This window comes from Mauremys mutica, unplaced genomic scaffold (genome assembly GCF_020497125.1).
Source record: "Mauremys mutica isolate MM-2020 ecotype Southern unplaced genomic scaffold, ASM2049712v1 000178F_np12_subseq_1:153766_obj, whole genome shotgun sequence".
Classification (NCBI taxonomy): Eukaryota; Metazoa; Chordata; order Testudines; family Geoemydidae; genus Mauremys; species Mauremys mutica.
In genome coordinates, this window is record NW_025422871.1 from 96,832 (window position 1) to 110,734 (window position 13,903).

Genomic DNA, 13,903 nt, shown 5'->3' on the forward strand with positions numbered 1-13,903 from the left:
GAGAGCAGCCCCCAGCCCGTATCCCTGCCCCCCAAGGCAGGTGGAGGGTCCAGAGCTCCCCACAGTGGCCCAGGCTCCCTGGGCAGCTCTTATCATGGCCTGGCTTCTGTCCAGGCCTGGGGGGTGGGGCCTTGGGGGGAACAGGTAGACCAGGGCCCCATGGCGGGGAGGGGATGCGGGCAGCCTAAATGTTCTTTGTGCCCCTGGCCCCAATATATCTTAATCCACCTCTGACTGAGAGGCCTGGTCTACACTAGAAAATTAAGTTGGCTTACGTATGTTGCACAGAGGTGGGAAAAACCCATGCCCCCTAGCGGCATAGAGAAGCCAACCTAACCCCTAGGGTAGACAGTGCTAGCTCAATAGAAGAAGACTTCCACTGACCTAGCTACCACCTCTCAGGGAGATGGATTCCCTACACCAGCTGGAGAACTCCTCCTGTCGGCATAGGTAGGGTCTACATTGAAGCACTAGAATGGCACAGCATTTCAAGCTTAGACAAGCCCTAAAACCCAGATCCTCATATAGGAAACCTGTTACAAAGCAGGGAATTAAACCTGGGTCTCCCAAGATCTTATTCACTGAACCATCCTTCACAACAACTTACTACCATTCACTGGAATTGTGTTGAAGCCTGCTCATCTGCAGCTAGCAGCATATGTATTTGGGGTGACATGCAGCAGTCCCTAGGGGTCTGATCCTGCTCCCGCTGGAGTCTAGGGGTTCTTTGCCATTGACTTCAACAGAAGCAGAACTGGGATCTATGCCCAGACAGTGGTGCTCCGTGCCCCTTTGACAGATAGTCATGAAAATGCTGTGAAACTCAGAGCAATTAAGGCTCCAACCCTTGCTGGGTTCAGTCAAAGAGCATGTCTCACTCTAGCTCAGGGGTTCCCAAACTTGGTTCGTGGTTTGTTCAGGGTAAGCCCCTGGTGGGCCACGAGACGCTTTGTTTACCTGAGTGCCCCGCAGGTACGGCCGCTCGCAGCTCCCAGTGGCTGCGGTTTGCCGTTCCTGGCCAATGGGAGCTGCAGGAAGCGGCGGCCCGGCCGTACCTGCGGGGCACTCAGGTAAATGAAGCGTCTCGTGGCCCACCAGGGCTTACCCTGAACAAGCCGCGAACCCCTGCTCTAGCTACATCCCAATGCTGTCCCATGTCCTGTCTGCGTCCCAGTGCCTTGCTTTTCCAGGAACGTTGCACAGTGTGGGCTCAATGTGGCTCTGACAGAAGTGTGTGTGTGTGTGTGGGGGACTAGCCCCTATTGTCACCAGCACCCACCAGTAACACTGCACAGCAGTTGTTGCTTTGTGTTCAGACAAAGTGCACCCAGGATGTGGGGCCTTACATTTGGGCATTGTTCCTATATAAGTCAGGTGCACATGCTCATAGAGCCACGTTATTCTTGCCTCTGCACAGGTGTGCTAGACACAGGCGATGGCCCCATCCAGGCAGCCAGCCACATGCTCGCTGCCTGTGCAGAACACACGTTGAGGCAAGGACTAATGCTCCATGGATAGCTAACAGCCTAGGAGATGGGGCATCTGGATGGGGCCCTGGCCTCCACCCCTGCTTAACACACCTTGGGTGGCACATCTCCTCTCTCCCCTCTGCACGGCCCTGCCTCTGAAGAGCCGTGATTTAGGCCACCACAGCACACGTTATTCCTTAGAAGATGAAAGCACATAAGGACTTGTCTGCTTGGTACCTTTTTAACTATATCTGTTTGAAACCTGTGTAGTTAAAGCAATTCAGGCCCGTGAATGTTGATGTTCCTTATTGGTTCAGCTGGCACCTGCACCTTTAGCTGGGAATAAACTATAGTGGTATAAAGCACCTTTGTACCCACTATGATAGGTTCATAGTGAATTAAAAGCAGCAAAGAGTCCTGTGGCACCTTATAGACTAACAGACGTATTGGAGCATGAGCTTTCGTGGGTGAATACCCATTTCGTCGGATGCACCTCACCCACGAAAGCTCATGCTCCAATACATTGTTAGTCTATAAGGCGCCACAGGACTCTTTGCTGCTTTTACAGATCCAGACTAACACGGCTACCCCTCTGGTAGTGAATTAAGTGTCTCCACAGAGGATTATGCACTAGTTTAACTCAAGGCTTGTGTACACTAGAAAGGGTTTATGGCGATAGCCTTATTGGTATAGCTACACCAGCAAACCCTCTTAGTGGAAACAGTAGCAAGAGTTCTTTAGCTAGTATAACTTGTACCAATTTTCCAAAAGAAACAGGCTATGGCAGCATCACTGCATCAGCACTCAAGCCTGTTGTGGTCTGCATGCTCTGCTTTGAGTGGCATCTTATTTTGGAGATGGGGAGAGCAGCAGTCTGCGATGTGATTCCTCCCCCCACTGATATAGCTATTCCAACAAAACTTTAAATGTAGACCATGCCTAAATTAGTTTACAATCAGACCTTCTGCATCTATAGCAGGCTTCAGGGCTGCTCTGGCTTTGGGAAAGGTTTAAAGACACTGTACTAAAATAAAAATAATAAGATTTTTTTTATTATGGCTCATCATTTTTCATTTATAGATCTCAAAACACTTCACCCTCTCAGTGTGTTTATACTCAGCCCTCCTGGTGGGGTTGGGAAGCATTATCATTTTATAGGTGGGGACTAGAGGCACAGATACACAAAGTGACTTGCCCAAGGCCATAGAAAAGCCATGGCAGAGCAGGGAATTGAACCTGGGTCTCCCACATCCTAAGGCAATGTTCCATAGTGGCGAGGACTCTCAGCGGGCATGGCCATTTGGAGCTGGGTGTGGTGTATCAGGCTTCCCTTATCAACAGCTGCTTTGTCCCTGCAGCGGTCGACCTTTTCTCATGACTCAGCCCTCCAGTCAGATCACATTTTAGTGCCACCTCTTAAGAGAGGAACAGAACATCCAATGAAAGAAATTCCCGTGTACTTACACCTGGTCCTTAGCACCATGGTCCATACACACTTCGTTCAGGACTTTAAACCATCCTCATGTCTAGGGACTTCATGCCACCCTCTCAAGGACTGGTAGGGGAACTCAAGCCCACCTTCGACACTCCAGGAATTCTAGGAGGAACAGCCAAGATCTGCTCTATCAGCCGCCTCGCCACTACCTCCCTACCATTAGCCTTTCCTCAGGCCTTTTCCTCAGCCCCTCCCTGGGCTCTTCATAACAATCAACACCTCCCAGAGCTTCTCCCCAGAGACCTGGGTAGTGCCCTTGTGTCAGGGTCAGCCAAGGGAGCATGTTATAATACAGTGCCTTTATCTACCCCCCAGCTTTCTCAGTCTGTAGGAGGCTTTCAGTTCCCCACATGTGCTAGGGTGACCAGATGTCCCATTGTTATAGGGACAGTCCCATTTTGGGGGACTTTTTCTTATATAGGCGCTTAGTACCCCCACCCCCCTGTCCCATTTTTCCACAGTTGCTATCTGGTCACCCTACATGTCACTTTATAACCAAAACAATGACTGCAGAATTCTCCCAGCTCTCCCCAAAGCCCCTTCTGTTCCAGACTTACTTTCTTTATAGCACCACCTAGCTCCTCCCCAGCTGGGCTTCATCTTTAATTAGGCTTGGCCCACCCTCCAATTAACCAGGGGAGTTAATTGGGCTCTGAAGGCCACATTATCCCTTTCGCCACCTGTGTGTGGGTATCAGAGGGGGAGCTGTGTTAGTCTGGATCTGTAAAAGCAGCAAAGAGTCCTGTGGCACCTTATAGACTAACAGACGTATTGGAGCATGAGCTTTCGTGGGTGAATACCCACTTCATCGGATGCATGTAGACATCCCACCACAGACCCATGGTCAGTTTTTAACCAGTAGCCAGTTATCTGCCTGAGTTCAAATCCAAGGATTTTGGTTCTTTCAAGGTGCTTATTTTTGGCTATCAGACACAGACCAGGGTCACAGGACATTTAAGTACTGGAAATGTCAAAGATCACAGGAACGTAAGAATCTAAGTTATTTGATCAGAGATCATTTCAGAGACTATAGCACACCTCCCTCGTGACATCATAGCATTAAACAACTGGGTAGGTATATTACCAGTTGGCCTTCCTCTCGTTTGTTAAGTGAAGAATATCATGAATAAGGCTCTACTTGAATCGCAGGATGATTATCAAATAATTGCGGCTGAGTTGTGGACAAGACATGAAAATGGCGGAAAAGTAATAATGGACCTTTATTAATTGCGGTAACTTGGAAAAGCCAGAGAAGACCTGCTTGTTTAAGAAAAAATTGCTGGAACAATATAAACACTCAGCTACTAGGTTATGCCTGCTAATTTTTTTGATAACCAGACATTTTGCTGCAACTATATTAAAGTCATTAATGTGTGGGGCTGTCAACCCCCAGCCCTGGAGCACCCGTAGAGTTGGTGCCTATGCATGCAAACACATTTTCTAAATACATTCACAGAAGTAGCCACATATGTGAGAGGGAAACGTCCAGTCTTCACAGCTTTTGAAGAAGGCAAATTCAGTCTTTTCTACTTGTTTTGCATCCCTTCCAAACTGTGTTTTCACAATAGTTGCTGTGGGTGGAAAAAGGAGCTGGGAGACAAAGAGGGAGCATATTTCTGTAGCACTTCTCTCTACGTCCTGATCCAATGCCTCCGGCAGTCAATAGAAGTCTGTCCACTACCATTAATAGGAGTTGGGTCAGACCCCTAGTGTTTTTCCTCATGGAGATAGGCAAACCTGGATGTTAGCTGTTTTCCCCCAATCCACATCCCCTATGTTATGCTCACCTCAAGCTCTGTTCTGAGGAAAGGATCTGGAGCATCCAGGGATTTCTCGGAGGTTTGTGCCTGTCCTTTATCAGCTGATCGTCTGCAAGCTGTGAGAAAAAAAATCACTGTTTCTTAACTCCCTTCAAAGAGAGCCTTTTACTTTGTCTCGGAGGAGAATGGCACCTGACCTCCCATTCTGACCTTGGACAGTAAACAAGATCTGAAATGGAGCACAGTGGTCTCAACTACAGTCCCAAGCCAATATTCAGTGAGACCGAGACGACGCAGACTCTTTTAAAGGGGCTTGGGTGGAACAACGGAATGAGAAAGAATGCCTTTGTTTAACCTGCAACGTCTACACTCTTCCCCTCGTACAGTTCAGCGAGCGATGCTACACTGCCAATTCTTTTGCCACATTGAACAACCATCCTATTTAAAAGAGGTTGATTAAAAACAAATCCTTGGCATATTCAGAACACTGAGAAATTCAGCAATTAAGGAATTATATTTTCTCATAGGAAAAATAATTCAGCCTTTTGATTACAGTTTACAAACTAACATTTTCCTAGTTGAGTAAAATGACATCTTGAAATGAGTCGGTATTTTGGCTTATGTAAAAATGTAACATGTAGATTAAAGTTGGTCTCGGGGGGCCAAATCTGTGCTCTGTAGGTTCTTATCCGCCCCACCCCATCACCAGAGTATCTGAGCACCTTCCTGCAGTGCATTAATCAAGGCGACTAACACTGGGTTGTTTTGGTAGGGTTTTATTTAAATGTACGTGTTCCTCTATGTTTGTTAGAGAAGGCCGGTCAAAGAAATGCACCTTGCACCAGGACTGGGAGGTTGGGGAGGATTGTGATGGTCCTGAGTTCCTGGGGGAATTCATTCCACAGACTGTAGCCCTGAGTAAGCAAACTATTTGTGCTACATTGCATCCTTCCAGCAAGAATATTTGATGGTTTTAATCTAACTTCTCTGTGTGTGTGCTGTGAGCATAACAGGATCCATAATACAAAGGGTGCAAAGGTGACTGAAAACTACCTTTTCCCCCAACCCAAGCATGCTGTGCTCGCAAGCTGCAGCTCACTATGGGGGCTGGGGTATCCAGACATTTGTTAGCGAGCAGGTGATATAAAATTCGCTATTTCCAAAACATTCCAGTCTCCTCTTTCCTTTTCAGGCACAGAAAGGCTGATTCCAGGAGCAGCAGAAGGAAACTGGGAATTCCCAATGTCCTGCTGTTTCCTCCCCTATTGGCTGCCCTACAAAGCTAAACCAAAGTTATCTCTGCACAGGAGTAGACACCCTGCCATGGTGTGAGAACAGGAAGGAAAGAAACATAAGGAGGATACAATTTTCTCCCCTCTTTGCTGATGAGTTTAAAGACAGTTATTACAAAACGTGTCATGAATGTGGAAATCAATTAATTAAAAATCACAGAAGGTGCCCAAGTTTGGGGGCGCATCCATTTTATTTCTAACAATAACTATCCAGACCTTCATTTATGCCTTAAAGCAGCATAGTCTAATGGGGCAAAGCACTGGCAGGAGAGTAAGATGCTACTCTCAGTTCTGTCACTGATGAGCTGTGATTTAGGCTAGTATTTTGAATGGAATCTAAGGGCTTTAAGCACCCATCTCCCAGATTTAACGTCGTTCTGTGTCTCCATTTATCCCACCTATAACTCTGGCCTGCTTCCCAGGGGCTCTCCCATCTGTATTTTTACCAGGAGAGGAATATCTGAACACTAATATGTAGCAGCAAGCTCCAAAATTTGTATCAAAGAACCAAAATGAACAGCAGTTCCTTTTTTTTTTTTTTTTGCTGCCATACCTGCGTGTGTGTGTGTGTGTGTATTGTTGTATCTGCCAGCTGGTGGCCAGACATTGGCATGGACTTGTCTAATTAGTAGTAAGGTTTGATTTATTAGGGTGAAATGCTCCCTTCCTGTGAAGAAGCCTCACAGTGGGGGCGGGGAGGAGTGCTCTGGAAACCCTGCAAGTTAAAGCTGGTGGCATTTCAGAGGCTTTCTGCCTCCAGGATAAGAAAGAGCTTTGCAAGGCCAGACAGCATGTAGGGTGCAGCCTTCAAACTGTGGGGATGAGGAGTTTGAGGTGCATGAGGGGTTCGGGCTGAGGGATTCAGAGTGCGGAGGGGGCTGTGGGTTGAGGCAGTGGGTTGGGATGCAGAAGGGGGCATGGGCTCTGGGCTGGGGGTGCAGGCTCTGGGCTGGGGCCAGGGATGAGGGCTTTGGGGTACAAGAGGGGGGCTCTGGGTTTGGGAGGGGCTCAGGGCTTGGACAGGGCATTGGGGCTCGGGATTGAGATGCAGGCTTATCTCAGGCAGCTCCCAGTCAGTGGCGCAGCAGGGGAGCTAAGGCAGGCTGCCTGTGTGTCCTGGGGCACTGTGTGCTGCACCCCGGAAGTGGCCAGCAGGTCCGGCTCCTAGGCGGTGGGGGGACCAGGAAGCTCTATGGTGCACGCTGCTCTCGCCTGCTGGCACCGCCCCCCCCAGCTCCCATTGGCTGGGAACCTGCCAATGGGAGTGCGGAGCCGGTGCTCAGGGCAGGGGCAGCGTGCAGAGCCCCATGGCCCCCTCATCTAGGAGCCAGACCTGCTGGCCACTTCCGGGGTGCAGCACGGTGCCCCAGGACAGGGAGAGGCTAGCCTGCCTAGTCTCTGCAGCATTGCTGACCAAAATTTTAACAGCCCGGTCAGTGGTGCTGACCAGAGCCACCAGGGTCCCTTTTCGACTGGGTGTTCCAGTCAAAAACCAGACACCTGGTGACCCTACAGAGGACAGGACCCTGACTCCCTTGTTAGCCGGCCCGCCCTGTCAATCAGGCTGACCTGGAGCATTGGCCTCTCCCCATTGCTCCTGGAGACTGTCAATCTCAGGGTCCTGATTTCCCATCGACCCTTCCCCTCTCTCTTAGTACTGGGAGCTAGCCAGCCAGCCAACCTTCCATCCCCCCGCCCCCCAGGTTTTAGTTAGGGGCCAACAGTCCCCTTACATTTGTTTTTCTAGGCCGTGCTTTACAGTGTTTTGATGGTGGCCATTGTATGTGATTGTCCATCATTTGTCCCGAGGGCTTGGCCAGGCTGGCTGTATTAACGAGAGAGTAATTTTATAATGCAGCTGCATCCCACCCCAAGGCAATACTGCCTGTAACAGCGCAAGAGGCACTGGAAACCAGAGGCATGATGCCAGCCCACTGCTGTTCTCCCTCCTTCTCATGCAATTGTAAAAAATTCCATTTATTTTCTACCTATTTTTTAAAGGGAGCGTGAAAACGCAATTTGCGATGAAGTGGAAGAGGGAATGCACCCAGAGATGTGTGAACTGACACATCAAGGACTGCACGGCCTCGGTTGTGTGTGCTCGATCCCCAGTGCTATTAACAGGCCCAGAGTGACAGCACAAGGGAATGCTAAAAACCTTTCAGAAAAACTCTGGAAGGAGATTAGACCTTGGGCTTCTGGGTTTAAATCAGTCCCAAGTTCCAGATGTGACCTAATGTGGGGGGCAGATTATCCCACCTCTGCAACTGTCGGGTTCTTACACCTTCCTCTAAAGACCTGGCTCTGCCCCTGGTCAGAGCCAGGACACAGGTCTAGACGGACCTTTGGTCGGAGGCCGTCTGGCAATTCTGAGTTCCTAATATTAAGGGCTAGACTATGGCTTTGCTACATAGCCTCTGTATGGAGCAGCGTGTCGCTGCCGTGCCCCAGGAGTGGGTTAGGGATGGAATCATTCTCCTCATGCTCTTGCAGAAGGTCAAGGGAAGACAGTAATTTGCTAATGGCCTGCGCAGCCCTGCTCGGCTGTGCTGGCTGGTGCCTTGTGGGCCAGGGCCAAAGCTCCACCCACTTCCCTGACACACCACAAAGGAGAGGCCCATGTGCCCCTCCCCACCCAGAGCCAAGGTCTGGATAGCCAACGCTGGGGCAGCAGGGGCACAATCTAGCCCCACATGAGCAACCAAACTCCAGGGCGGATGTTGTCATGGTGTCACAACCACGCACTTGAATTGGGTCATTGGGCACTGAGAAGTACACATCTGTATGGGAGTATAACTGACTATCCCGGAGTCTCTTGTTAAATTGCTATTTTAACACCTTGATTAATGAGCTCTGAACTGTGTAGATAGGGCCTCATCCCTACACATCTCATCATCTTCATAGAATCATAGAATCTCAGGGTTGGAAGGGACCTCAGGAGGTCATCTAGTCCAACCCCCTGCTCAAAGCAGGAACAACCCCAACTAAATCATCCCAGCCAGGGCTTTGTCAAGCCTGACCTTAAAAACCTCTAAGGAAGCAGATTCTACCACCTCCTTAGCTAACCCATTCCAGTTCTTCACCACCCTCCTAGTGAAAAAGGTTTTCCTAATATCCAACCTAAACCTCCCCCACTGCAACTTGAGACCATTACTCCTTGTTCTGTCATCTGCTACCACTGAGAACAGTCTAGATCCATCCTCTTTGGAACCCCCTTTCAGGTAGCTGAAAGGAGCTATCAAATCCCCCCCTCATTCTTCTCTTCTGCAGACTAAATAGACTTATCGACTCAGACTAAGGTCAGAAGGAACCATTATGAAATAATTCCAGCTCCCTCAGCCTCTCCTCATAAGTCATGTGCTCCAGCCCCTAATCATTTTTGTTCAACCATTCAGATTACTCAGAGCCTTTCAATAGGGTGCTTGAAATATTACATTTCATATTTTTCCTTTCTATTTCCAGTATAACCCTCTGTAGGATTCCAACAGTAGTTGTAACGGTGTTAATGAAACAGAGTACAGGTCAGGCACCTACATCAAAACAAGGGTAAATAAGCTTAGTTGGTCTAACTTCAGGTTGGCCCCTTTTCCTACTCTATATCTGTTTGCCAAGTTCATGCAGCTATTTGTTATGTCAATGCAGCTATGCCAATTTACACCAGTTGGGGATTTAGCTCCAATATATGGAGTCTTTGTCATAGGTGCCGACTCTGGGGGGGCTCTGGGGCTGGAGCACCCATGGGAAAAATTAGTGGGTGCTCTGAACCCACTGGCAGCCAAGCTCCCCGCCCCATCTCACCTTTGCCTCCTCCCCTGAGTGTGCCACGTCCCCACTCCTCCGCCTAGCTCCCAGTGCTTGCCGCCGCCAAAGAGCTGTAGCAAGCTCCAGCAGGGAGGGGGGGAGGAGCAGGAACATGGCACACTCATGGGAGAAGGCGGGGAATAGGCGGGGCCAGGGTGGGGATTTGGGGAAGGAAATGAATAGGGGCAGAGAGGGGGTGGAGAGACTTTGGGGAAGGAGTTGGAACAGGGGCAGGGAGGGGGTGGGGCAAGCGTCGAGCACTGACCAGCGCCATTAGAAGTCGGCACCTATGGTCTTTGTACTAGATAAAACCCTACCACCACCCAACAGCCACAAAGCAGCATTTGCTCCTAGTCATGGGAGAGAAATTACTAAAAGAAAACACTTTTCAGTGTTAAGTTTCCATAAAGTCACTATGAAGTTACTCACCTTCGCAGTAATGATGGTTCTTTGAGATGTGTGTCCCTGTGGGTGCTCCACTTTTGGTGTTGGTGCGTCCCTGCGCCGGAGATTGGAGATTTTAGGTAGCAGTGGTCGGTCGGGGTGCACATGCACAGCAGCTGTCTTGCAGTGCCGTTGGCACCTCATGTAGAGCGCGCAAAACCCGACCCCCTTGGTTCCTTCTCTACCATGGAGCCTGGTAGTATGAACTCCGAAGCAGAGGGGAGGAGAGTGGGTAGTGGAGCACCCACAGGGACAATACATCTTGAAGAACTATTGCTACTCCACAAGGTGAGTAACTCCTTCTTCGAGTAGTGTCCCCATGGGTGCTCCACTTGAGGTGTCTGTAGAGCAGTGCCCCATTGTGGATGGTAGGGGCTTTGGAGTTATACGTGAAATGGTTGGGAGCACGGTAAGGCTAACTATAGCGTCTGACATAGTGCCTTGGGTGATGGCATAATGTTTAGCAAAGGTGTGTTCTGATGCCCAGGTGGAAGCTCTACATATATCTATTAAAGGGAGATTGTTTAGGAAGGCTATTGATGTAGGCATAGTGTAGAATCTGATGCCCGACAGAGGCTCTTGTTGTGTAGTTGGTAGCAAGTTTGGATACAGGTGGAGATCCATCTAGATAATCTCTGAGTTGATATTGCACAACCCTTGGATCGGTCTGTTGTGGAGATACACAGTCTTGGTGATTTATGGAAGGGTTTGGTTCTGTCTAAATGGAATGCTATGACTCGCCTGACATCTAGTGTGTGGAGGGCGGCCTCTTGAGAATCCCTGTGTGGTTTAGGGTTAAAACATGGGTAAGTGTATCGTTTGGTTTAAATGGAAGGATGTAGCTACTTTCGGCAAAAAATTCAGTCGTGGTCGTAGCATGATTGTCTGTAGTGAACATGGTGTAGGGCGGTGTGGCCATCGGTGCCCCTATTTCATGGACCCTTCTGGCTGACGTGCTCGCCACCAAAAATGCCACCTTCATTGACATATGTAGGAAAGAGCTGGTTGCTAGTGGCTTGAAGGGTGGGCTGGTCAGGCATTTGAGTACATGATTCAAGTCCCATGGTGGTGTAGGTTGTTGAACTTCCAGATACATGTCCTGTATACCCACTAGAAAATGTCTTGTGATTGGGTGAGCAAAGACTGATGTCCCCTCTACCTCATTGTGAAAGGCCATGATGGCTGCTAGATGTACTTTGACCAAGCTTGTGGTTGAGCCCAATTCTTTCAGTTCTAGTAGGGAGCCTAATATAATCGGTAGAGGCGCCGTGACCACATCTGTTTGGTTTTGTTGGCACCATAGCGAGAATCTCTTCAACTTCTGAAGCCTCTGAGGTAAGTATTTCTAGTGGTAGATCATCTGCTGTTTAATAATATTTGTTTCATTCTTTCTGAACAGTCTAGTTCTCCATGTTGGAACCACATAGGAGCCATGCTTTGAGGTGGAGCTTCTCCGGATTCAAATGGAGTGTTTGGCCCCTGTCCTGTGACAGCAGATGCGTCCGCAAGGGAAGCGTTTGTGGAGCACACACTGCTAGGCACGACAGGTAAGGGAACCAAGTCTGACTGGGCCAGGTGGGGACAATCAGAATGTGTGCTTTGTCGGTCGGTATCTTGTGAATGACTTGCGAGATTAGGGTAGGGTACCGGCGGGAATGCATACAGGAATGATGTGTTCCATGATATGAGGGAGGCATCCCCTAGTGATTTGGGTGTTAGGCCCGGTCTGGAGCAGAAGAGTTGCCCCTTGCGGTTTGTTGCTGATGCAAATAGATCAATTGATGGGTAACCCCATTTCTGGAATATCATTTTGAGGACACTGTCGTGTATTTCCCATTCGTGTTCCTCTGAGAAGTGTCTGCTTAGTGTATCTGCTGTTGTGTTCCGGCACCCCGGTAGGAAAGATGCCGTGATGTTTATGTTGTTGCGTATGCACCAATTCCATAATTTCAGGGCTTCTGTGCACAGAAGTGAGAGCAAGCTCCCCCTTGTTGACTGATCTAGAACATGCTATGTTGCCGGTTAGTATGCGAACTGATTTGTTCTGTATGATTGGTAGGAAGTGGGCAGCCTGTGTTGTGTACTGCTCGGAGGTTGATGTGAAGTTGAGTTTCCATCACTGACCACTTGCCCTGTATGGTGCGGTGATCCAAATGAGTGCCCCAACCTATCAGGGATGCGTTTGTTGTGATAATGAATGATGGAGGGTCCTGTTGAAAGGGGATCCCTGTGTAGATCTTTTCTGGTTTTGTCCACCCGTATAGTGAAGTGATGGCCTTTGGGGGACAACGTCACTCTTTTGCTTAGGCTGTGTTTGCTTGACGTATACACAGTGCTCAGCCAACCCTGAAGACAGAGCATATGGAGTCCTGTGTGCCTTACGACAAATGTCATGGCCACCATATGTCCCAGGAGCTGAAGGCAAGTCCTCACTGAGGTTTGTGGACTGGTGGTGACCATTGAAATGAGTGTGTTCATTGTCACAAACCTGTGGCTTGGTAGTATTGTCTTGACCTGTAGGGAGTTGAGGTAGGCTCCAATGAACTCCAGGTGTTGTGCTGGGTTTAGAGTAGATTTCTTTGTATTTATCTGCAACCCTAACTTGTGGAATAGTTATATGGTTGTTTGGAAAAGAGTTTTTCGCAATTAAAGGGAAGGTCCTCCACCTTTAGCTTCAGTTTGTTCAGGATTCCCAACACCTGCTGCCAGGATGCTCTCCGCATCACCACTGCTGTGGCCATTGTTCATGCGGCTGTGTCTGCCACATCCATTGAGGCCTGTAAAGCAGTGTGGGCTATTATCTGTCTCTCGTCCATGATGGGCTTGAGCTGGGGACGTTTCTCTTCTGGAAGTTACTCTATGAATTCCTGCAGTTTGCCATAGTTATAGAAGTTATAATTTGCCAAGAGGGCGGAATAATCAGCAACCCTGAATTTGGAGTGTGGCTGAGAATATCTTATGACCAAAGAGGTCTAACCTTTTATGTTCCTTATCTTGTGGGGTTGAGCGAAAGTGGGGTTGCTTGCTGTGGAGATTGGCAGCTTCCACCACTAGGGAGTTGGGCTGTGGGAGGGAGAAAAGAAAGTCCATACCTTTAGCTGGGACGAAGTATTTTCTGTCAGCCCTTTTACTGGAAGGCAGGTGTCTGCCATATGGTCTCTGCAGGCTCCATTATGGCTTCGTTGATGGGAAGAGCAATCTTGGCTGAGGTAGATGGTTGGAGGATTTGAAGCAGCTTGTGCTGTTTCTCTTGCACCTCCTCTAGTGTGATCTCCTGGCTGGCCGCCACTATTTTGAAGAGTTCTTGAAACTGCTTCAGATCATCAGATGTTGTTGGAGTTGGTGGTATAACGGCCTCATCTGGTCAGGGGAATGAGTTATGGGCAGGTGAAGTGTCTTCCTGATCAATCTCTGAAATTGTCTCTTTCATCCTCTATCCCCCGCTTGGGGACCTCAGATGTTTCCCTGCTTGGTGAAAGTGGAGGTGATCTAGTTTTCTGTCTGGCTGGGGCGGGGGCGGGGGAGATCTGGTGTAGTGGGATTTATATGCAGCCCATGAATCCCAGGGAGGCCACTGCATTGGGAAGGGTGGTGGTGGACAGAGCCAGGGTTGCCCATACCACTGCTGCATCTATCCAGAGT

General features: G+C 49.1%; 2 long non-coding RNA genes across 2 annotated transcripts in view; one reads left to right on the forward strand and one right to left on the reverse strand.

Moving 5' to 3' along the window:
- The window catches only part of LOC123356999, a 36,229-nt gene that overhangs the window by 21,033 nt on the left and 1,293 nt on the right, over nucleotides 1-13,903 (forward strand). Inside the window, exon 2 of the long non-coding RNA XR_006575483.1 lies at nucleotides 11,661-11,808. This is a non-coding gene — a long non-coding RNA (uncharacterized LOC123356999). The remainder of the gene's footprint in view (nucleotides 1-11,660; nucleotides 11,809-13,903) is intronic.
- Nucleotides 1-13,903, reverse strand: part of LOC123356998 — a 39,209-nt gene that overhangs the window by 17,720 nt on the left and 7,586 nt on the right. The window contains exons 2-3 of the long non-coding RNA XR_006575482.1: nucleotides 4,752-4,840; nucleotides 2,934-3,066 (exon numbers count right to left, since the gene is read on the reverse strand). This is a non-coding gene — a long non-coding RNA (uncharacterized LOC123356998). The remainder of the gene's footprint in view (nucleotides 1-2,933; nucleotides 3,067-4,751; nucleotides 4,841-13,903) is intronic.